This window comes from Lactuca saligna, chromosome 4 (assembly GCF_052625555.1).
Source record: "Lactuca saligna cultivar CGN05327 chromosome 4, ASM5262555v1, whole genome shotgun sequence".
NCBI classification, from domain to species: Eukaryota; Viridiplantae; Streptophyta; class Magnoliopsida; order Asterales; family Asteraceae; genus Lactuca; species Lactuca saligna.
Genome location: NC_136420.1, coordinates 214,225,977 through 214,248,940, shown reverse-complemented (window position 1 = coordinate 214,248,940; position 22,964 = coordinate 214,225,977). Strand labels below are relative to the sequence as shown.

The 22,964-nt window shown below is 38.9% G+C and overlaps 1 long non-coding RNA gene across 1 annotated transcript; it reads right to left on the bottom strand.

Moving 5' to 3' along the window:
- Positions 1-13,215: 13,215 nt before the first annotated feature.
- Positions 13,216-14,554, bottom strand: LOC145043323 (uncharacterized). Its single transcript, XR_013680951.1, has 3 exons — positions 14,240-14,554; positions 13,549-13,877; positions 13,216-13,462 (listed from the first exon to the last, which is right to left on the bottom strand). It is a non-coding gene; the product is annotated as an uncharacterized LOC145043323 (long non-coding RNA).
- Between the last annotated feature and the right edge of the window lie 8,410 nt (positions 14,555-22,964).

Here is a 22,964-nt window from a genome sequence, read left to right as displayed (position 1 = left end):
GTCTCTAGAGGCTTTCAATCGTTCACGAATCTGAATGATCTTCTCTGTCGTTTCCCGAATGATTTCCGGACCAGTGAGAGTACTGTCGGAGGCTTGCCCTCTAGCTAATTGGGTATCACCCACCTCAGCCCAGCACCGAGGGGATCTGCACTTTCGGCCGTAGAGAGCTTCAAATGGTGCTGCTTTTATGCTCGTGTGATAACTGTTGTTGTAGGAAAATTCGACGAGGGGTAAATGAGTATCCCACGCTTTTCCAAAGTCAATTACACAAGCACGCAACATATCTTCTAAAGTCTGGATTGTCCTCTCGCTCTGTCCGTCAGTCTGTGGATGGTAGGCTGTGCTCATGTCCAGCCTTGTTCCTAGGGAATGTTGCAGTGATTGCCAGAATCTTGAGGTGAACCTACTATCTCGATCAGAGATAATGGATATAGGCACACCATGTAGTCGTACGATTTCCCTAATGTATGTTCTCGTAAGTTTCTCCATCTTGTCGGTTTCTTTGATAGGCAGGAAGTGTGCAGACTTGGTCAATCTATCAACGATGACCCATATGGTATCAAGTCCACCCGTTGTCTTGGACAACTTGGTTATGAAATCCATAGTGATCCGCTCCCACTTCCATTCTGGAATCTCTGGTTGTTGCAATAAACCAGAGGGCTTCTGGTACTCGACCTTTACCTTTGCACAAGTAAGGCATTTACTCACAAAGGTAGCAATCTCTGCTTTCATATTAGGCCACCAGTATAGCTTTTTAAGATCCAGATACATCTTATCTGAACCTGGGTGGACGGAATACCGAGTGTTGTGCGCCTCGGTCATGACTAAGTCTCGGAAACCACCGTGTTTCGGTGTACAGATCCGATCCATGAAGTATAAGGCTCCGTGACCCTTGGCTTCTAAATTCTTGTCCATTCCTCTAAGGGATTCACTCGTCACATTTTCAGGTTTCATGGCTTCAAGTTGGGCCGCCTGAATTTGGTTAGACAAGTGTGAATGGATGGTTATTGATAATGACTTGACCTTGCGACCAGAATATTCTTTCCGACTCAGTGCGTCTGCTACTACGTTGGCTTTACCCGGATGATAACGAATATCGCATTCGTAATCACTGAGTAGCTCGACCCACCGTCGTTATCTCACGTTGAGCTCCTTCTGATCGAATATGTGTTGTAAACTCTTGTGGTCGGTAAAGATAGTGCTCTTCGTTCCATACAAGTAATGTCTCCAGATCTTCAGAGCAAACACCACTGCTCCCAGTTCAAGATCGTGTGTCGTATAGTTAACTTCGTGTGTCTTCAACTGTCGGTAGGCGTAGGCGATGACCTTACCTCGTTGCATCAGAACACACCCGAGCCCTTGGTTCGATGCATCGCAATAGACTACGAAGTCTTCTATCTCTTCGGGGAGAGATAGTATTGGCGCGGTGCACAAGGCTCGTTTGAGCGTTTGGAACGCTCTCTCTTGTTTCTCTTCCCAGTCAAAGGCCACGCCTTTCTGGGTCAGGGTTGTAAGAGGTTTCGCTATTCGGGAGAATTTCTGAATGAATTAGCGGTAGTAACCAGCAAGGCCTAGAAATTGAAGAATTTCTGTCGGTGTCTTGGGTGCTGACCAGTTCTCAATGGCTTTAATTTTGGATGGGTCCACGTGGATTCCCTCTTCGCTTACCACGTGTCCTAAGAATTCGACTCTTCAGATCCAAAATTCACATTTCGAGAACTTCGCATAAAGTTTCTCCGTTCGTAAAGTTCCTAAAACTAGTCGTAGGTGATCGCCATGCTCTTCCTTACTTCGGGAGTAGATCAGGATGTCGTCAATGAAAACGATGACGAACTGATCCAAGTAAGGTCGGCATACTCTGTTCATCAGGTCCATGAAAACTGCTGGCGCATTGGTCAATCCGAATGGCATCACCACGAACTCGTAGTGTCCGTAACGAGTTCGGAAGGTTGTCTTGGGAACATCCTCCTCTAGCACTCGTAACTGGTGATATCCGGATCTTAGATCAATTTTGGAGGAATAGTTTGCCCCTTGAAGTTGGTCAAATAGATCGTCTATGCGAGGTAGAGGGTAACGATTTTTGACCGTCAGTTTGTTGAGTTCTCTGTAGTCGATACACATACGGAATGATCCGTCTTTCTTCTTAATGAACAAGACCGGTACTCCCCAAGGTGAGAAGCTTGGTCTTATGAAGCCCTTGCTGAGCAGTTCGTTAGGTTGACCAGATAATTCCTGCATCTCCGCTGGTGCTAATCGGTAAGGCGACTTGGCTACTGGGGTAGCTCCTGGAACTAAGTCGATACGGAACTCGACCTGTCGTTGCGGAGGTAATCCAGGTAGTTCTTCTGGGAAAATGTCGGGAAAGTCGCTCACTACTGGAATGTTCTTGAGTTCTTTCGTTTCGAGGTTCGTGTCGACGACGTGAGCAAGGAATGCGTGGTATTCTTTGCGCAGATATTTATGTGCTTGAATACTTGATATAATGCGAAGACTCGTACCAGGTTTGTCGCCGTAGACTATAAGAGTTTCGTTAGACGGAAGGTTTAGTCGGACTGCTTTCTCGAAGCACATGATGTCGGCGCGATGAAGACTCAACCAATCCATGCCGATGATGACGTCGAAACTTTTTATTGAGACCGGCATGAGGTCGATGGGGAATGAATGGTTATCTAGGGTTAGGATACATCCTAAGTATATGCTACTGGTGTTTTTTGTTTTGCCGTTAGCCATTTCTACTATGAATTGTTCTTTAAGTGCGTGTGGTTGTGGTTTAAGCATGCGAGCAAATTTATGGTTTACGAAGCTTCGCTCCGCTCCACTATCGAACAGAATGCATGCATAGGAGTTATTGAGGAGGAACGTACCAATCACCACTGTTGGGTCAGCGACTGCTTCCCCATGGCCTATAGCTAGTACCCTCCCTGCTCCTCCAGCATTTCTCGCTTTGGGGCAGTCCCTCTTTTAGTGGCCTGTTTCACCACATCCATAGCAAGTTGGGCTCGCGCCAGAGCCAGGGACTTGTGTGATCGGTTGCGCCGGGAATTTACAGAAACGGACGGTGTGTCCTTTTCTGTTGCAGTTAGAGCACTGCATTTCACGGCAGGGGCCGTTATGGTGGAAGTTGCATTTGTTGCACTTCGGCAAACTTCCAGCATACTGCTTCGTCGGAGCAGTAGCAGCAGGGGTTACTGCGGCATGTACTGCCACAATTTGCTGCTTCTTGGCAGCTCGCTGCCTCTTCTTGTCATCCCAGAACTTCCGCTTGGTGTCAGCGGGTTTGGATTGTTCTGAGATGGCTAGGGTTGTTGTGGTTGCAGGGGTTTTGACACCATGGTCAATGAGTCGCTGTGCCAGTCGCTTGGCATTGTCGAAGGTAGCGGGGTTTGATGATAGAACATTCCCCTGATACGGAGGAACTAGCCCCCATATGTACCTTTCAATCTTCTTCCCTTCAGTGGGAACCATATTAGGGCAGAGGGCCACCAGTTCGCTAAACCGGGCAGTGTAAGCGATAATGTTGGTGCCCTTCATGGTCAGGCTCCAAAGCTCCTATTCCAGTTTCTGGATCTCGCCCCTCGGGCAGTATTCCTCAATCATGAGGTCTTTCATCGTATCCCAGCCTATGTCGTTGGCCACGACGAGAGTTAGAGATTTAACGTGGCTGTTCCACCACGTCAGTGCCTTCCCTTCGAAGGTGCATGCGGCATATTTAACTTTGCTCGCAGCAGGGCAAGAACAAATTTCGAAGACTGATTCAGTCTTCTCGAACCATTACGAGAGAGCAATGACTCCGCCAGTCCCATGGAAGGGTTTTGGCTTACAGTTGGTGAAATCCTTGTAAGAGCACTCTCTCGAGCGCACAGGAGTTTCAACCGGAATGGAGTTAACCGGGGTTCCACCTCTACTGGCATCAGTAGAGTGATACTGTGCCATGGCAGTTGCCACTGCTGCAGCTACGGCAGCATTTAGGGCTGTTGTATCAATGACCGGAGGTGGTGGAGGTGTAGGGTTATTCCGGGTAGATTTGCGAGGAGGCATCTTTCAACTATAAGTTTATAAAGATGAGAAAAGTGGTAAGAATCAATTTGTAAGTAATGTGCGAATGACACATGGACTAACTAACCATAGCCCAACAATTGAATGAGTGTTTGTGTTCATAACCAGAAGGATGTGTAGGAAAACCCAAATGTAAAGATTCATCCCACAGAGTAGGTAGTTGTCAATAATACTGGTATTACTGATGTAACGAGTTCAATGAAAACTGACCTAACAGTAGGTCTTACATTATACCATACAGAAAGTTTGACAGTTCTTAGATTCCTAATTAGAGTACTGAAAGTTAGGAATATTTTACAGATAAGTGCTACTTAGAGCACAAATGTTAAAAGTCTAATCCTTAACCCAAAAGATAATGATGTACTAGACATCATCTAACGGCGATGAGTATTCCTCGGGAGAACCCTGAGGTCTCTCATTTGACATACCACCTCTTGAAGGTGTCGTTCATGAGCCCTTTGACGAGCTCGAAGTTCCATGACTTCAGCTTGAGAGGCAACCAGACGTTGCTGCAGAGTTTCATTGGTTCTTCGGGTCCGTTCCATATCTTCTTCGAGACGGCGAATGCGAACTGTGTTGACACCAGAGTTGGCATCAATCTCCACGACCCGGTCGATGGCTGCTCGACCTTGCTCGACATTACGAGCTATTCTACGGATAAGGACAGGTAGAGCTCGGTCAGCAGAGCCACCATCGTTGACGTTGTAAAAAGTTCGGTCCCCAAAGTATGGTAAGGGTTGACCCTGTTCGTCACTCCAGCGATTCAAGTTATCTACCCACAAGGGAGTGGGACCTAGAAAAGCTGGTTGAGGGTTGTTGTTCGGGGCTTGACCTACTGGAGGTAGGTTGTTGACTTCGGGCTCAGAGTCTGATCCATTTGAGAAGCCTTCAGCTTGATGATCATCCAACGGGATTGGGTGTTCATCATCAGACCTGCTTCGAGCCATCCTGCGTTGCCTTCATTTGGAAAGTACGGGTCGCCGTGATGGAATCCAGCCATTTAGATCTACGCGAGAAGAGAGGTATAAAGATATAGTATACAAGTAGTTGGTAGTACAAAATACACCTATAGTATTTTAAGTTTAGGTTCTATTGAATCTTCTTGTGGTATTGTTGGTAAGTTTTTAGACTTGTTAACACATCACAACCATTCTAGGGCATATGCTAATCACTCCTCGGACCAGCATAGTTGATCAGGCTATGCCATTCCCAGGACTGACCATATATCCCCGAGCTTACCTGTGATATTTAACAATCGTAATACTTTTGTTCTTGTCGTTGTGACACTGGTTTTAGTATGAATGTAGACTAGTATACTTAATTAAATATTTTAGTATTTTAAGTATAGACTCTTGGTCAGAGTGTTTTAATCCCAAATGGGTTTATAGTTTAGTATATCTTTTATGGGTTGATACACTTGATTCACTATAAACAATGCTCTGATACCAATCTATCACACCCCAAAACCAAGAACGGCGGAAACGTTCTGGGGCGGAGGACGTCATGTAAGTATCACAACACAGTAAATGTAAATAAGCAAACAACATCATCCATTGCATTAAATATATAATTTTAATACAAGTGTGTTCTGTACATTATAGACACCAAAAATAACGTATATCAAAATAATAAGATGAGTCTTGAATGCGCTCCATCTTCTCAAAAGTTGGCCTCGGTACCTGTCTACTAATGACCTGAGAATACAAATTATTTTGAAAGAGTTTATCAGCATTAAGCTGGTGAGTTCATAAGTATTTTAGTGTCGGTATTTGTCATCCAAAAATGTTTGAACGTGTATAAAGTATAAGTTTGTAAAATGTATGTAAAGGTTTGCAATTGTTTGTAAAAGTTTGAATCTCTCACAAAAACCTATATTTTCTATTAAAGTAGCCTTCTACCAAGGCTCAACTGTTTTGTATGCTCGTTTGATGTAAAAGTGTGTAAATTTCCCAAATGTAACTATCATTTAACAAAATATAGTTTGTACATAAACGTTTAAGTGAGGTTATCACTAAAAATAAGTAATGGGTAAATCATTGTAGTACTGTAGCCTTGTATTATAAGAACTACTGTTGTACTAACTACCTTAAACCGGATTTATATTAAGGCATTACGTGATAAATTGCACCATACTATCGACTAGTAACAACGACAAATGAATGGTCGTAATAACGGAATGACGTTTGGCACCCGCAGACCTGCAGGTCCGGCTGTAGCTAGCAGCAAGGTGTAGGATTATCAATCCAGTATAGATCTATACGCAAACTCACTCTCTCCCTTCAAGAGAATTCTGGCTACAACTCGAGCCATGACAGTTAAGTCATGCTCCGATTTAAATCACAATAATAAAGTATTCATGTATATGTACTGTTTCTCGTTCTAGTATAGTTGTATATGTATTGTTTCTAGCATCATTGTATATGTATTGTTTCTAGCATCATTGTATATGTATTGTTTCTAGCATCATTGTATATGTATTGTTTCTAGTATATGTATATGTATTGTTTCTAGCATCATTGTATATGTATTGTTTCTAGTATATGTATATGTATTGTGTTACCCCGATGGTAACTAACTATTGATGTACTGATAAATATGAATATGGAACTACTTTTATGTCTATACATGTATATATGATATATAACTAATATTGAAACGACCTTCGGATGGTCACCCGAAATCCCACCAGACCACATCTCAGTGCGCGAAAAGGAAATAGGGCGGATGGCCTTCCTAAGCCCTTTAAACATTTCTTATATATATATACATATATGGGCATGCAATTTATAAGAAATAAAACAAAGTTTAATAAAAGCATTTGATAAGTAAAAAGAGTTTGTAAAACATTTGAAGTGAAACAGTTTGATAAACAGTTGAACGGTGATAAAATCATTGGTTTTCTAGTTATTAATCACATGTGATTAATGCAATCACATGTGATTGATGTAATAACTATAAGTATTTGACTTGTATCCCCCCCCATAAAGTATTTAAAACATTTAAAAGTATTTCAAAGGTTGATTAAAGGGGTATAAACTCACTTGTGGTGAGTAGATTGAATTGATGTATCGGGTACCGTGCTAAGTGTCAAACGGAGACTTGTTCACACGTTCGAGCCTAGTTATCATATAATAAGCATATATATAACTAATTAGCCACATAATAACTTAAGAAAGTAAGTTAACACAATTAGGAACATGTATACACTTTGTATAAGTGTTATAGGTCCTAATGGTTGCATCTAAGTTGATACGGGACAAGGCAAAAGGGTTTGAAACATCAAATGGCCTTGCATAAGAGTTCACCACCCAACAAACCCCACCCTTTGGAGTTTATGGCCGTAAACTCATGGGTTTATGGCCGTGAATTCCTCATATGGTGGTTTTGGGTGTTTTAAAGTGTTATCTTGATCCAAGAACACTCCTAGCTTTGTTGGAATAATACATGAAGTAGTTTAAGGCCCTAGAATGCTCCATAGGGGAGTTTACGGCCTATAGTCCATATACCCTAGAGTTTACGACCGTAAACTCCTATGGGTGATGGCTTTTAATTCATTTGAGGCCCTTTCATGTGTAGGATAGCTTCCATACTTTTATCTAAGGCTAATGGGGACAAGATGCACACATTTAGGTCATCGCTTGGAGTTTACGGCCCAAGATATGTTCCTTGGCCGTAAACTCCTTTTAAGGAGTGATGATGAAGTCCTTTGATCCCCATCCAAGTCCCATGTGTTCAAGGTAAATTGTCTTAAGGCCTTAGGGGTGTTTGTGGTGCATTTCACCCTTAGAAAAGGGGTTTACGGCCCAAGATCCTTCCTTGGCCGTAAACTCCTATAATTCTATCATTTTGAAGTGTTTTGAAGTCCAAAATAAGCACAAGTATTAGTGGTTAAAGTCCTTAGGCTCAAGGAGGCAAGTTAGGGCATTTATGTCCCTTAAAAAGGGGTTTACGGCCCAAGAAATTCCTTGGCCGTAAACTCCTCTAACTTGTGTTTCTTGGTTGCTTTTTAGTCTCAAATGTTCATACCTTAACCCCTAAACAAGTTGTCTAACACGGAATCGGGACTAGGAAGCCTTAAAGTTCCATTTTGGAGTTTACTCCCCAAGAACGTTCTTGGGCGGTAAAGTCCCGGATCTTGTAATCTAAACATGTTATTGATGTTATAAAGCATCTAACAAGTATTGAAACACATTTAGTAAAGTAGACTCACAATCTGGGATGAAAACCCGAAGATCCGTCAGAGAGAATTGGCTTTTCTCTAGTTGGAATTGTGAATAATGAATTAATTAAATTCAGAAATCTATTTATAGTCCAGGAATATTTTGACAGAAAATATTTTTATTCCGGAAGTCGGACTATAACATTGTGAAACTTAAAATGTTCAAGTTTCACAATTTCAGGAGCATCCACTCTCCTGATACGTCCAGAAACGTAAACCCTAATGTACACAAACTTGTTCGGAAAAGTCTGAAATTTCCAGAAACTGGACTAGCGTCTTTTGAATAGATAATGTTCGTACAATGGAAATTTCGGGTTGTCACATCTACCCACCTTTATGTCGATTTTTTAATTGACATCACAGATCTAATTTTATTTTTTATCTTGATCTTATCTCATTCTTTTGCACACTTATGCACACACTGAAATCCTTTAGGTTATGAGTAATACCAACTCAGGCTGATGATTTCGAAACGTTTGACATATTACTTCGCTTCGCAATCCAAAAGCGAAAGAGCCCAACCTCCAAGCTGACGGTTCTTATCCCCTTGGGGCACGCAAAAAGATGGGTTGATGTGACGGTTTCTTTGCTTCACAATTTTCCAGGAACAGAGCTCACCACTTTTCGGATGTGGCTACTTTTACAATTATAGGCCCGATTTTCAAGGGAATACGTGGCACGATTTTAATGCATAACCGCTTCAAATTTAAAGTTGGGGTTTACGTATAAAAGGGTTTTGGGTAATCTCATTCCAACTTTATGAGGTCAAGTTAAATATTTCCCAAATATTATTCCTTTTCCTCTCAAATATCTGCAAACCCTAATAATGGCGGCCAAAACTGTGAACATGGAGCCTTCTCAAACCACTGATGAGGCAACATCACAACCACTTTTGAAGATTCAAAGCACAAATTACAGTTCAACTAAATGTTGATGCTTATCCTGAAGAACTGAAGATGCTTATCGTTACCTTGAATCACTTTGTCTTATCTACTGTTATAACAGCTTCTTTCTCAATTCCAATGACGTGGTTATCGCTTGCTACTTCCACTATTGTATTTAACAAGACAACCAAGGTGGTTACCTTTCAATTGACCAGTGAGAAGAAGTATAAGTTGACCAAGAAGCAGTTTGCCCAATCCTAATGTCGAACCTTTTTATGAGGTTACAAATGAACAGGTGGTTCATATGTTCAACGAGATGGGTCATCAACCACCTCTTATCAGAATAAGTGACTTCAAGAAATCATCTACACCTTGCATTTGGAACTTTCTCTTTGGTATCTTCCTTTGATTCTTGACAGGTCGGAGTGTTGGATTGGACAAGGCAAAATTAGAGGTTTATGCTATGGTCGTGGGATTGTACTATGACTTACTTATTGATTATGCATCCCAGCTATGGCAAGAGTTTGGAAACAACATTGTTAATACCAATGTTGTTAATGGTATTTCTTATGCTCGTTATTGGAGCTTACTTTTGAATTCTGTCTATGAGAAGGAGGGGATCTTGATCCTAAAGTTGAGTTCGGAATATATCAACATCCTAAGATTGTGGAGGATGATTCAAATGTTTTTCCAATTATTGCAAGGATACCTAATGCAATGTTTCGCAAAGTCAATCCTGTTCTTATTGCCTGTCTTCAAACAACAAATCCTTCGATTGAGACTGGGGTGTTATTGGCGAAGGGTGTTGCCGGTCCTTCCAAAAGAACTAAGGGCTCAAAGAAAGTTGTTTAGGATAGTCCATCGAAGCCTGTTTCTGTTTCTACATCAAAGAAGGTTACAAAGAAGGTTAGTACATCAAAGCTTAATCATGTTCCTATTCAATAGGAGATTGTTCAACCTGTTCAAGAAGAGACTTCTCAACCAGCAAAGGTGGTCATGTCTTCGAAGTCTGGTGTTCTCAAAAGATTAAAGAAAATGGCTCACAGACCTCGTCATTCATCGGACAGGCCTGATTTCGAAACAGTCTCTAAGAAGTCCCCATCTTCTACCAAGAGTATTTCTTTTTCAAAGAGGGTTCGTAAGCCTCAAATCACTCACAAGGGTGTCGCAATTCTTGAGCTCCCAGCTCCTGTTTCTCCATCTTCTAAGAAACGATGAGCTCATGAAATGGTGAAGAAGATTCAAAAGAAGCAAAATAAAGTTAAAGATACATTGGATGAGGTGGTTCTTGAAATAGATGTCGGTGCTAGTGGTAAGTCTCCATCTCCACTTCTACATGCTGATACGGGTTTTTCATCACCAAAGAGGGACTCCATTCAAGTTGACTTTCGAGGCGACTAACAATCTTGATGGCAATGTGGAAACATTTCATGTGGACACAACCATCAATCTGGGTGATCATTTGCAATTATCCATCCCTGAGCAGGCTTCGGTCATACCACCCGAAGTTCCGCAAGTCAAGTCCAATATGGAGGAGGTTCGAACTTCAGGCATCACTACGAACATATCTGATATGGATGTAAATGTCAATAAGGGTGATGGGGTGTCGATTTCTCAAGCCAAGGTACTTCGGAATCAATCATCGTCTCATCTACCTTTGAAGCTTCTTATATTGATGCGATTACTTCGTTACCACCATTTCATTCACCAATTTCTACTTCCTTACCACAATCCACAATTTCACCTACCTTTCAAAGCATTCTCAATCAACCAATCGCATCTATGTTTCATTCGCAACCACTGAAGGTCCAACATCTATTCCTGATACTCTAACAAAGGATGATGATGTGTGTATTTATTTTGTTGATCTTCAGTTTGATCCATAAGGGGAGGATATACCAGATCATATGTTAATGTCTGGTAAGCAATTCAAGATCCTCAACCGCAACCTTAATTCATTACTCCAGCTTCAGACTGACACTAGAAGTCGAAGCAATGTCATTGGGATAGAGGTTGATATGATGATCAAAGCTTAAGAACTTCGACTGAGAGCAGTGCTAAACCAGATGGACAAAAATAACGAACTTTGGGTGAAATCTCAATTTGACTCATTCAATCATGAAGTCAAAGATTTACGAGCTATTGCAAAGGAACATCATATGTTAGTTATTCAAGCTGTCAAGAGGGTTCAAGAGGATGTAAACTTGAAGATTAAAGAAATTTGACAAGAAATGACGTAGGAGGTTGCGAAGGTTGATCAGAACTATTCTAGCATTCATACTAAGGTAGATATAGTTGTTGATGCATTCACGAAGCTCGCTGAGTATCACACTTCTCTTAACTCTAAGGAGTTCGTACATCTACAAGGCGTGTTGGCAGAAGTGAAGGAGATGATTTCGAAACTTGCTATTCCTCCTACTTCCACAGTTTCTCAAGAGTCCATCTCACAACTGTTTTCGGAGTCTCAACTGAAGGCTGGTCTTGATCCTTTACTACAATTGGTTAACTTGATGCCCATGGCTGCCCCACCTGTTTCCACAGGGGTGCAAGGGGGAGATAAGGGGGTGGGTGCATCAAAGAATTCGGATCAATGTGAAGTTGTTGGTAAGATGTCAAGCACACAAATTTCCACTACATTTCCAATATCTACAACCATGACTTCGAAACCTTTAACTAAAGGTATTGTCATTGGATCATCTACTCTTGGGTCAAGTTCGAAGGCACCTCCATCAACAAAAGATTTGAAGCAAAGAGGAAAGGGTATTTTAATAGAACCAACTGCCGAAGAGAAAAAGTTGCCCTTAGAGCAGGAAATGAAAAAACAAAGAAAGATTTAGAGTATTCTTCGACAAAGACAAAGCAATCCTTCTGGTATAGATAAGGGTGATCCATCCAAACATTATAGCTACGAAACAATTGAGGCTAATGTGTTCAGTGGAGTTATGCATGAGTTTGCCAAAGTTCCCAAAAAGAGCTATGATATAAAAAACTTATATTTCAATCAGCTAGACTTCCCAATCAATGAAATGATGTTCATTTCTTTGCAATATCAAATTGTTGATAAATTTGAAGACAATGAAGAATTTAAAAGGCTGAAGCTGAGATTCCATGCGGTTCTTGGAAAAGAGAAGAAGAGATTTGGTCCTTGGTGAAGATTGTGAAAGTTTTGAATATCTCAAAGGATGTGTTATTCGAAGGGGTATTACAGAATTTCATATTCCATGCAGTTCGAGCCAACAACGTAGCTTTCGATTTTTCAATAGCATATTTTCCATTGATGAATACCAATGATCTCATCAATGTTGCTAAGATTTTGAAGTATACAGATGTTTCGAAACTACAATTAACCAACAAAGAAGATTTTCTTCTTGGACTTGCTTATATTAAGCTCTTCATAGACAATTACTATGATTGTCTTGCAATGACGGATGTTGAGCTTGCACTTACAATGGGAAAACAAGTCACTGTCCCACAATCTTTGTTGAAAGGTACATTGAATTTGAAGAATTATGATGATGGAGAAATTTGTTTGAAGCCACTGGGAATTGTTTATGTTGGGAAGAGTAAAAACAACAAAATTACAAAGTTCTTATTCTAGATTGAAGATGTAGAAAGATATACGAACTCTCAGTATACAAATTTACTGGTTCGTATCAATAATTGCAAGAAGAATTCAAAAGGTGATAAAGCTGAAGTTCGTCAGTCGATTTTGTGGTATATAGAAGTTCAGAAGGTCTTACATCAAGTTGTTCAGATGCTGATGACTTAGGATTCAACACTGCTTACAAAGGGGGAGAATGTTGGGGTTGAAATAGTTGTAAGGTGTCGAAGCGTCCTATGTCTTTTGTTAGTATCGAAGTTAGTAACTTAGTATTGATTATTTGCATAAGGATATATTGTAAAGTCGAAGTGTGAATGTAGAAGCCCTTATGTATTTTTTTTTTTTTGTATGTTTTTATTATCCCTATAAATAGGTGATAGTTACTAGAGTTAGAGTAATCTTTGAAAGCCTTCGCTACTTTACTCTATAGATTCTATTTACATTTTGTGTTCATATTTCAATCTTAACTCTGATTCCATTCAAACACTCGATCTAGAACAACTACACACCAATGTTGGGATTTGGTTTAGTTTCTTTGTAATACATTGTAGAAAAAATAAAAGATAATAAAAAAGATATACAGGGCTTTTTTATAACTTAATACATAGTTAAAACGATTATTTGTTCATATTGTAGAAAATACAATGATACTAAGAGTCTTGAGTGAGAGGTTTCCTTTCCCATCTTTCTTTCGTGTCGAGCCTACAAATTAATACGCAAAATGAGTACAAAAAAAATTTATAAACAGCAAAAGATATAAAATGTTGATAATAACTAATTATAATTACCCCCAGTGTAACTTGTGTGGTTTCTTCGATGATATTTGTGGTTTTGGCATTAAAGAAACATCTAATAAGGTAGAAGTGTTTGTATCTTCAGCTGTTTTACATGAGATTTTACTTGCTGCTGATTCATCAACATGGCTATCCTTCTCTTCTAATCTGTTTGGCCTAGATGCCTTCTCTTCTAAACTTTCTACAAACCTAAACATACCTTTCTTGAAGATAATAAAGATAATGATGTTTATCACCAAAATTAAGAAGCTTTAAAGTTCAAGTTTGAAGTGAAATAGTACTGCATGGACTTGTTACAATTTGCAGTTAATGCATCTTCAACCCTGCCCAAAAATAAGAAGCAAACTTATTCACCCCAAAAGTAAAACACAAATCCAAAACCCTGATTTATTGCTAATACATCCTAGAAGATCTTTTTCACTTATTTAAAACAAATATGATAAGAAACAATATGTGGATTCTCCACAATTCAAACCTCAAAGCAGTTAACTGTTATTTGAAGTTCAAAACTAATCCGATAGAAACCATAGACTCTAATTTAATACATGGACTCATACCTACCATATAAAATTTCAATTGATCGCCTGGTTTGACTAATTAACAAGGGGAGAAAGGAAAAAAAAAAAAAAAAAAAAAGGGAAAAATCAATGTCCAGAGAGATTGCGTAACTTAGGTTGCTGATTACCTTTGTCTGAGAAGAGCCAGAGGATCATAGCACAGATTACCAACAGAAGAGGGATGAGATGGATGGCTGCCTCAGCAGATCTAATTTGATTGTGTTTTTTGGTAGCTATATAAGATCGAGGATTGTATGTGGGTAATTCATCACTGGTCTCGTCGGTACCCGGTCTGTAGTTCTCCGCCAATGGCACTCGATGATGGGAAAAGTCGCCGGAGACTCTTGTGGAGCTCGACGGTCGGTGCATTCGATCGAGAGAGAGAGAGATGGGATTCGGGGTGATTTGCAGGCTTTGATTTACGCGGTTTACTGTCATATGAAAAAATATGTTATAAACCGTTTACGCGGTTTGACGATAAAAAAAATTATATTTAATAATACAACAGCTCAAAAAAATTATATATGATAATAATTCATGTATATGCGTAAGAGTTAAGGCTATTATTTTTATGTATAAATAATATCCGGTTACAAAAATTAAATAATGGAGTATTATTTAAATCATAATTATCCACCATATACAGATAATAACAGTATAAAATTCAAATAATTTGTCCTAAAAACAAATTAACAGTGTGACAACCCGAAGTTCGTGTCATCGTCGAAACCTGTTTCCATCTATAAATTCGTCTTTTTCAAATCATTTCTGTTTACATTTTTAAAATTAAGTCATTTATTCCGAGACTTCTATTATGACCTAATTAGTACCCAAACTCATTAGAAACTCAAGAAAACACCCCAATTTGATAATTAGATAAATTTTAGAATTTATCCCGCCGGGTTACGACAACTTAATCGGGTGCGACCAAAAGCCCCGTTTAACGCCATCATCAAGTAGAATTCCACCGTGTCCCAAACCCGAACCATATATAAAGTGGTTTAAGCTTCATTTGAAGCCTTTTCACTCTCTCTTTAACCTCTCTCCTCAAATCCACACTTTAAGTCCAAAAATCATTGAATTCAAGCCCCAAATCTCCAAGGTAACTTCCCTAACTCTTAGTATAGCATCTTAGACCTTCAAATCCGAGTTCAAACAATCATTTAGGGCCATTTTCATGTGTTTACGGCCCTGGAACATGCTTGGGCCATAAACACACATATGATGGGTTTTTGAGCCTTTAAACCCTTCCAATCGACCTTTGGAGCTTAGATATGGCTATATGACTTAATGTACTGGACTTAGAACACCTTGAATCCAATTTTTGGGGAATAAACATGAGTTTACTGCCCAAGAACATGCTTGGGTCGTAACTCACCTTCATGGAGAGTAAACTCATATTTGAGTGTTTAAAAGCCACTTAAACACTCCAAGAGCCTTGGATTAAATTCTAGAATCAACCACAAACGAATTAGAAGCCTTAAACTCAATGAAAACCCCTCCCTTAGGAGTTCATGGCCGTAAACCCCCCAAGGATGGGTTTCTGGGTCGTAAACTCCTATAACATAGTCAAATGATGCCCAAAATTCCATCCAAGGCTTGTAAAATGAGTTTAAAGCACATGTAATTGTCCTAACACCACCAAAACACATAAGGAAAGGGTATGGGGGAGTTTACGGCCGTAAACACCTAGTTTACTACCGTAAACTCCATTAAATGGTCCATAAGTGAGTTGAATCCATTCCTATGCCCTAGATTTCATCCTAGCTAATTTTCCCAAGTCATATAAGGCCATTTAGCACCATAAATCCCTCACCCATGAGCTCACGGCCGTGAACTCATGTGGAGTTGGTCTTAGGGCCGAAAACTCCATAAGGAGTTTACTCTCGAAGAGTAAACACATTATCCAAGCCATATACGTCCGTAGATGTCACCCGGGTCACTCCAAACACTTAATTTGAAGTGTTTTCGCGTCTTGGAGTGTATAATCATATCTATTTAGTGATTTAAAGTCTAATTAGATACATTTGTATATCATTTCATATTACATAGGAACCTCGCGCGTTATCAAACCCAGAACCGACACTTAGCATTCAATCCGACACGTTTCTCGACCGGTGAGTTCATACCCCTACCCTTTTTCAAATGTTTTCAGGGGGGATACAAGCAAAAGTACAAGGAAATCTTGTACTCAAACTTATTATTTTTAGTTCAAATGTTTATATTCTGTATGTTTTAATATCGAAAAATTGTGTTAAACAAATAGTTCGAATTACGAAGTTAGCTTTCAGACAAATCATAGATTTCTTGATAAAGTGTTACAATCTAAATTATATTTCATAATCTATGAATAATTCATACTAATCATCAATTAGAACTAATACGAACACGAATACGAAAGTACAACTAGGAGCAGAACGAATACGAAAATACAACTAAGAATAGAATGAATACGAAAGTATAAACTAGGAACAGAATGAATAGGAATACTAAAGTAATAATGCGAATACGAATGCGAATACGAATGCGAATACGAATGCGAATACGAATACGAATACGAATAGGATTAGGATTAGGATTAGGAATACGAATAAGAATGTGAATACGAATACGAATAGGATTAGGATTAGGATTAGGAATACGAATACGAATGCGAATACGAATTCGAATTCGAATACGAATAGGATTAGGATTAGGAGTAGGAATACGAATACGAATGTTAATACGAATGCAAATACGAATGCGAATGTGAATACGAATGCGAATACGAATACGAATACGAATAGGATTAGGATTAGGAGTAGGAATACGAATACGAATCTGAATACGAATGCGAATGCGAATACGAATACGAATACGAATACGAATATGAATACGAATAGGGTTAGGAATAGGAATACGAATACGAATGCGAATACGAATACGAATACGAATACGAATACGGATGCGAATTCGAATACGAATACGAATAGGATTAGGAATAGGACTAGGAATACGAATACGAATGCGAATACGAATACGAATAGGAATACAAATATGAATACAAATACAAATATAAAATACGAATATGAATATGATTAAGAATAGGAATACGAATACGAAGGCACGCATCTAGGTACATTCAAGTGTAACACAATTAGGATATCAGAATACCTAGCTAATATAACAAGTATGAAAGATAATCAAACATTACATTGGGATTCAATAACTAAACTTACTTTTAGGAAAATATAGGATTTTCCTGGGATAACAATTGTACATAACCAGATTCGTGTAATAAAACAGTTAATCAAACTTTACATATAAGAAAATATGGGATTTTCTTGGATAACAAACTTTTTCGGAAAACCAAAGGGAACTTGTACATTTTCAAAAAACAAACATCTTATGAACTCACCAGCTTTATGCTGATTTTCAAACTGCTTGTATTCTCATATCCATATTAGACAGGTACCCAGCGATCCTTTTGGAGAAGATGGAGTGTACAGAAGACTCGTCTCTGCTTTTGTTCATATATACATATGTATAACACTTGTAACACTTTACTTTTGAACTGATGTAAATTCTAATATGTAATGTAATGGTTGTTTACTTTACTTACTATGTGCATTGGATTTGATACTCAACGTGGAGTCCACCCCGGAACATTTCCGCCTTCGGTTTCGGGGTGTGACAAATAGAAATAACAAAATTGTAAAAAAGGGTTGTATTTTCTCCACGTCAACATTTAGGTGACTTTTTAAAAACTTATTTCTTATCGGCTATCGTTTTTTAGGAGGTGAGAGCATTGAGATGGACTTTTCTTCCAATTAGGTTCCATCCATGTTTCTTAGGGAAAAAGACTTATATAATAAGATGTTTCAAAATCGTTCAAAAAAATATAACTCAAGTTTGATGTGTCTAAAAAACATCATCCAAGTAAAACATTTGTATAAAAAACACCAACGAAGTACATTCTTTGTTCAAATTTGACATTATGGTAACCGGCAATTACCGGTAAAAAATAAGTAAAGGAAAAAAACAATAGGAAATTATTCAAATGGGTAACTATGTTTCAAAATCGTTCAAAAAACATCATCCAAGTTTTGTATGTTCAAAAATCATCATCCAAGTAAACCTTTTATATAAAAAAACACCAACAAACTATATGTTTTCTTCAAATATTACCCATCGGTACCTGGCTCTTACAAGTTAAATGATGATTTGGCTTAACTATTATGACATTGCATAATAATTATTGACAAAACAATAAATGATATATTCCTCCTTTAAAAATCGATTTAGGGTTTCTTCATGTACGGATGACTTCTTCTTCGCCTATGATTTCTCTTCTTCTTCTAAAGTGATAATCTCGAACTCAAGTCAAAACCCTAATTCTTGACTTAAGGCAAAAAGGGCTCTTTTACCCCTGCCTCAATGGGCCTCCCTTCCCCCTAAGGCTCAAATCCATAAAAAAATCCAAAAAGGAATCCAAGACCAACTACAATGCCTCTACGGCCCAATATGACCTAAGAACCCCCAACATGGCCTGAAGCCCAAAAAATGATCTGCTAAAATCAGGTGGGCCCGAGGTCAAACTTAAACAAGTCCATGCATACGCCCAACATATGTTAAAGCCTCTACAATCCGTATGTCGAGCCAGTACGCCCAGCGTACTCCTAGCATACTTGGCTAGGGTCAAGAATCGCCAATCTTCTGAAGGCCATAACCTCTTCATTTTAAGTTCGATTTCATCATTCTTTATATCCACGGGAAGGAAACGAGAAACTCTATACTTCTATCAATTGTCCATTGCCTTAAAACTTTTCTAACATAAACCCAAACTTCATAAAGGGTCGAGCTGATACTTACTGATATACCCTTGGGATCCAACACAAACTGAACACTCAGTCCCACAACCTACATTATCCATCACCAAATGGGTGTTACAAACACACGACTTGTTATGAAAGAATATAAATTTGAATACATCGTACACAAGTATTGAAACCATACCCCGAGAAACATGAAAAAGAAATGGTACGAAACAATAAAATAACAAGGAAAACACAAGATACGTGCCTGTCTGTAGACCAGATAATAAATGAAGGACCAGTCAAGACTATAAACTTTTCTAACAATGAGCAACCTATAAATACCCCAAAGACATGATATCCGAGGTAGAGTAAGGTAAGGCAAAAAGGAGATAACATACATATCATTAAGGTAACACTAAGAATCGCAATCTAATTTAGGCATCAGAGAGCTATGTCGAGGTCCAACCCTCAGTATGGTTGTCTGACCCAACACTTGTTTATCTTATGTAGAGCGGATTCCAGGATGCTTATAGGACTGAGAACTTTAGGTGAGAGAGCTAAACATGTGCCTGGAGTTCGTCGTAACAACATCTTCCTTTAACCTACAAGAGCTAGTTACCAAAGGGTAACCTTTGAAAAAAAATATATAGTTTGTTGGTGTTTTTTGTACAAATACCTTCCTTCGATGGTGTTTTTTTAACAGACCAAACTTTTATGGTGTTCTTTGAACGATTTTGAAACATAGTTACCCCTTTGAGTCATTTCCTATTGTTTTTTTCCTTTACTTATTTTTTACCGGTAATTGTCGGTTACCACAAGGTCACATTTCAACAAATAATGTACTTTGTTGATGTTTTTTGTACAAATGATTTACTTGGATGGTGTTTCTTAGACACACCAAACTTGAATGGTATTTTTTAAACGATTTTGAAACATAGTTACCCATATAAGTCATTTTCCCTGTTTCTTAATGAGTCATGTATTTTGGGAAATTATCTTAATAAATTAATTTTAAATGTTATATTTAAATATAAATGATATTTCATATTTTTTTTTTGAATTAGATAAATACAGATATCGTAACCAATGACAAAAATGAATGGACTGAGACAAGAATAGAACTGATAAGGTTCAAATTTGAAAACTTGTGTAACATCCCAATTTTCAAGGCCAAAAATTCCATTTTTAATATAACGATTCATAAAAAATTTTAAAGAAAAACGTCATCGAGTTGTTTCATTACATAAAAACCATAGACCCCGGGTCTCAACCATGTCATAAAAAACATGGACCCTTCGGTATCTTTTAACCGATAACCAGAAGCTAACCTCCTCTTTGGTATCTTTCAAACGGTAACTGGGGACTATTTCACCCCTACCGCTACCACATAATATCATATCATAAACATATTGTTAGTCATGTATGGGATTTACGAACCCTTCGGTATCTTTCAACCGGTATTCAGGGACTATTTCACCCTTACTACTGCTGACATGTTTCACCTGGCATCCTAGCACACAACATAATAGATAATGACATAGCATATAATTATCACAAAGACACTCATCTAATAACAACTCCTGCTAGTGGGTCGACATAATGGCCTTCGACCCACTTCTACTAGAAGGTAACTCACCTAAAAGCCATGCTCTAACCGAACTATCATCGATGTTGTAATCAACCCCCACGAGCTCCTACACATAAAAACTTTCCTTAATTTCCCTTTCGTTGTCAACTCAGGTCAAAGTCAAAGTCAAGGTCAACACCTTGGTCAAAGTCAACATATGGTTGACTCGACTCGCCGAGTTGGTCCACCAACTCGTCGAGTTCCATAATACACAAATTCTACAAGTTTCGATCCTACTCGTCGAGTCTTTCAAGAACTCACCGAGTTGTCCTTCATACGGAGTCGGGACCATTTGCACATGACTCGGTGAGTTTATCCTTTAACTCGTCGAGTTCGTTTTCATGCTAGTTGGGATGCTTATTCCTTGACTTGTCGAGTTCCCCATGAACTCACCGAGTCCTTCTTCATCAAAATTGGCGCTTTTAGTCTGGGACTCATCGAGTTCATCCTTGACTCGTCGAGTCCTTCTTCATAAAGTTGGGACTTGGTCTTGAACTCGCCGAGTTTGTTCTTAAAGTCGCCGAGTTCCATGATCTTCAGGTCCATAAATGAACCCAATTGGTTGAGTCTTCTTCCAACTCAACACATTGCTTATTATTAGAAGAGGTTTGGGGGAAACTATAACCAAAATCGCCGAGTCGCATGAGTGACTCGTCGAGTCCCTCCATTTCCAAAACTATTCAATCAATTTCAGTCGGACTTAATGCATCCAGAACATACATCTAACCTCATAGGGTCCATATTACACGCAAAGTCACAAACTTTACGTCCATGCATGGGTCTTTAAGCTCAAAAGGCCCAAAAATGAGGTCCACAAGGTGCATAGGACTCCTATGGCCATAAAGTCGGCACCTTTATGCCATGGGAACCCTCAATGGTTCATGATATGAAGTTATACCCCCTTAGAACCACAAAATCCTGAAAATGGCTCTACTAAAGCTTAGAAAAGGTAGAAACTTGCCCTAATTAGAGATCTAAGAGATAAATGGTCAAGGTTGAAGCTTTTTACCTTAAACAAGCTGGAAATGTGGCAAAAACTTTTGGATCTACTTGCCTTCTCTTGATCTCCCAAGCCTCACCTTTCTTCTCAAGCTTATAACACACACAAAATGGCACAAGGAGCTCAAGAACACTCAAAAATTGATTAGAGTTTTGTGAGGATGGTCTGAGGGTGTTGGAGGCTGTAAAGGAAGCCATTTAAGGTGTTTAAATAGGGTGCAAACCCTTAAAAATTAGGGTTTCATCCAGACATGCCTACTCGTTGAGTCGGGGCATCCAACTTGGCGAGTAGGTCCTTCCACCTGCGTCCAAGTTTCACCTCGACTCGACGAGTTGGGGCCTCCAACTCACCGAGTCCCAGAGTAAAATGCAAAAATTCATATTTAAAATATGTACCAGGAACCGGGCGCTACAACTTGCCAAAATTTAGAAAGTGTGACACACTTCCTTTAAAAGCATGTCAGACCCCTGCTGTGAAATTTGTGTAACATGTAGAAACCCGACCTAGGGATGACAAATGCCCGTTATCGATGTGGTGTTATTATTTTCTATAAATATTTGCGTTTTCTACTCTAAAATGATATCTCATCATATCAAACACAACGAGTGATACCTTACAACGAATACTTGTCCAAAAACCTTTTTGGATCAATTCAAGGTTGGGGAAGCACTTTAGAGCGAAGATTTGAAGAATCATAAGCTAGAAGCATTAGGATCTCACTTTGGTTGCACAATGATCATGTTAAGCAACTCCTCAGTGATGTTTTCTATTTTTGTTTAGTAATTATGGGGTAAAACTCTTATTTTTTTCACTAGAGTACATGTAACCTAATGACTTTATGTGTAACACCCATTTCCAGAATACACCAGTTGAGGGCTTAGAATGATCATTGTAAGGTTTTGGGGAAAAACATGGTGCCACGACGTGGAGTATGGAGGACCATGACGTGTCATGTCCATTATAAGAACACATGTTTTGATTTTTGACATGATGGGGCAAGAGGAAGGCCACAGCATGTCAGTTGATGCAGCCCAAGCCCACGATGTCACACCCCTAACCGACTGCGAAATCACTAGGGTGAGCGACGTCAAATCACAATCAAATCATACATGAACAGTACATAGTAGTATAGATTTACAAATATTAAACATTACCAAATATATATTAGATCAATACAAGTATGATTACATATATTCATTGATGCAAACAGTAGCGACAAAATATAATTTATACAAAATGAGGATGCCATAAAACCCCCACGTGAATTTCCTGTGTCTTACTTTCCTGAGAATACATGTTTGAAAATACGTCGACAACAAGTTGTTGGTGTGTTCTACAGGTTTTGACTCCATATACTTTAAGTATAATTTTTATAAAAAGGTTTTAAATGTCAAAATAATCATATTGTACCTTTTTAAATGCATAAAAAA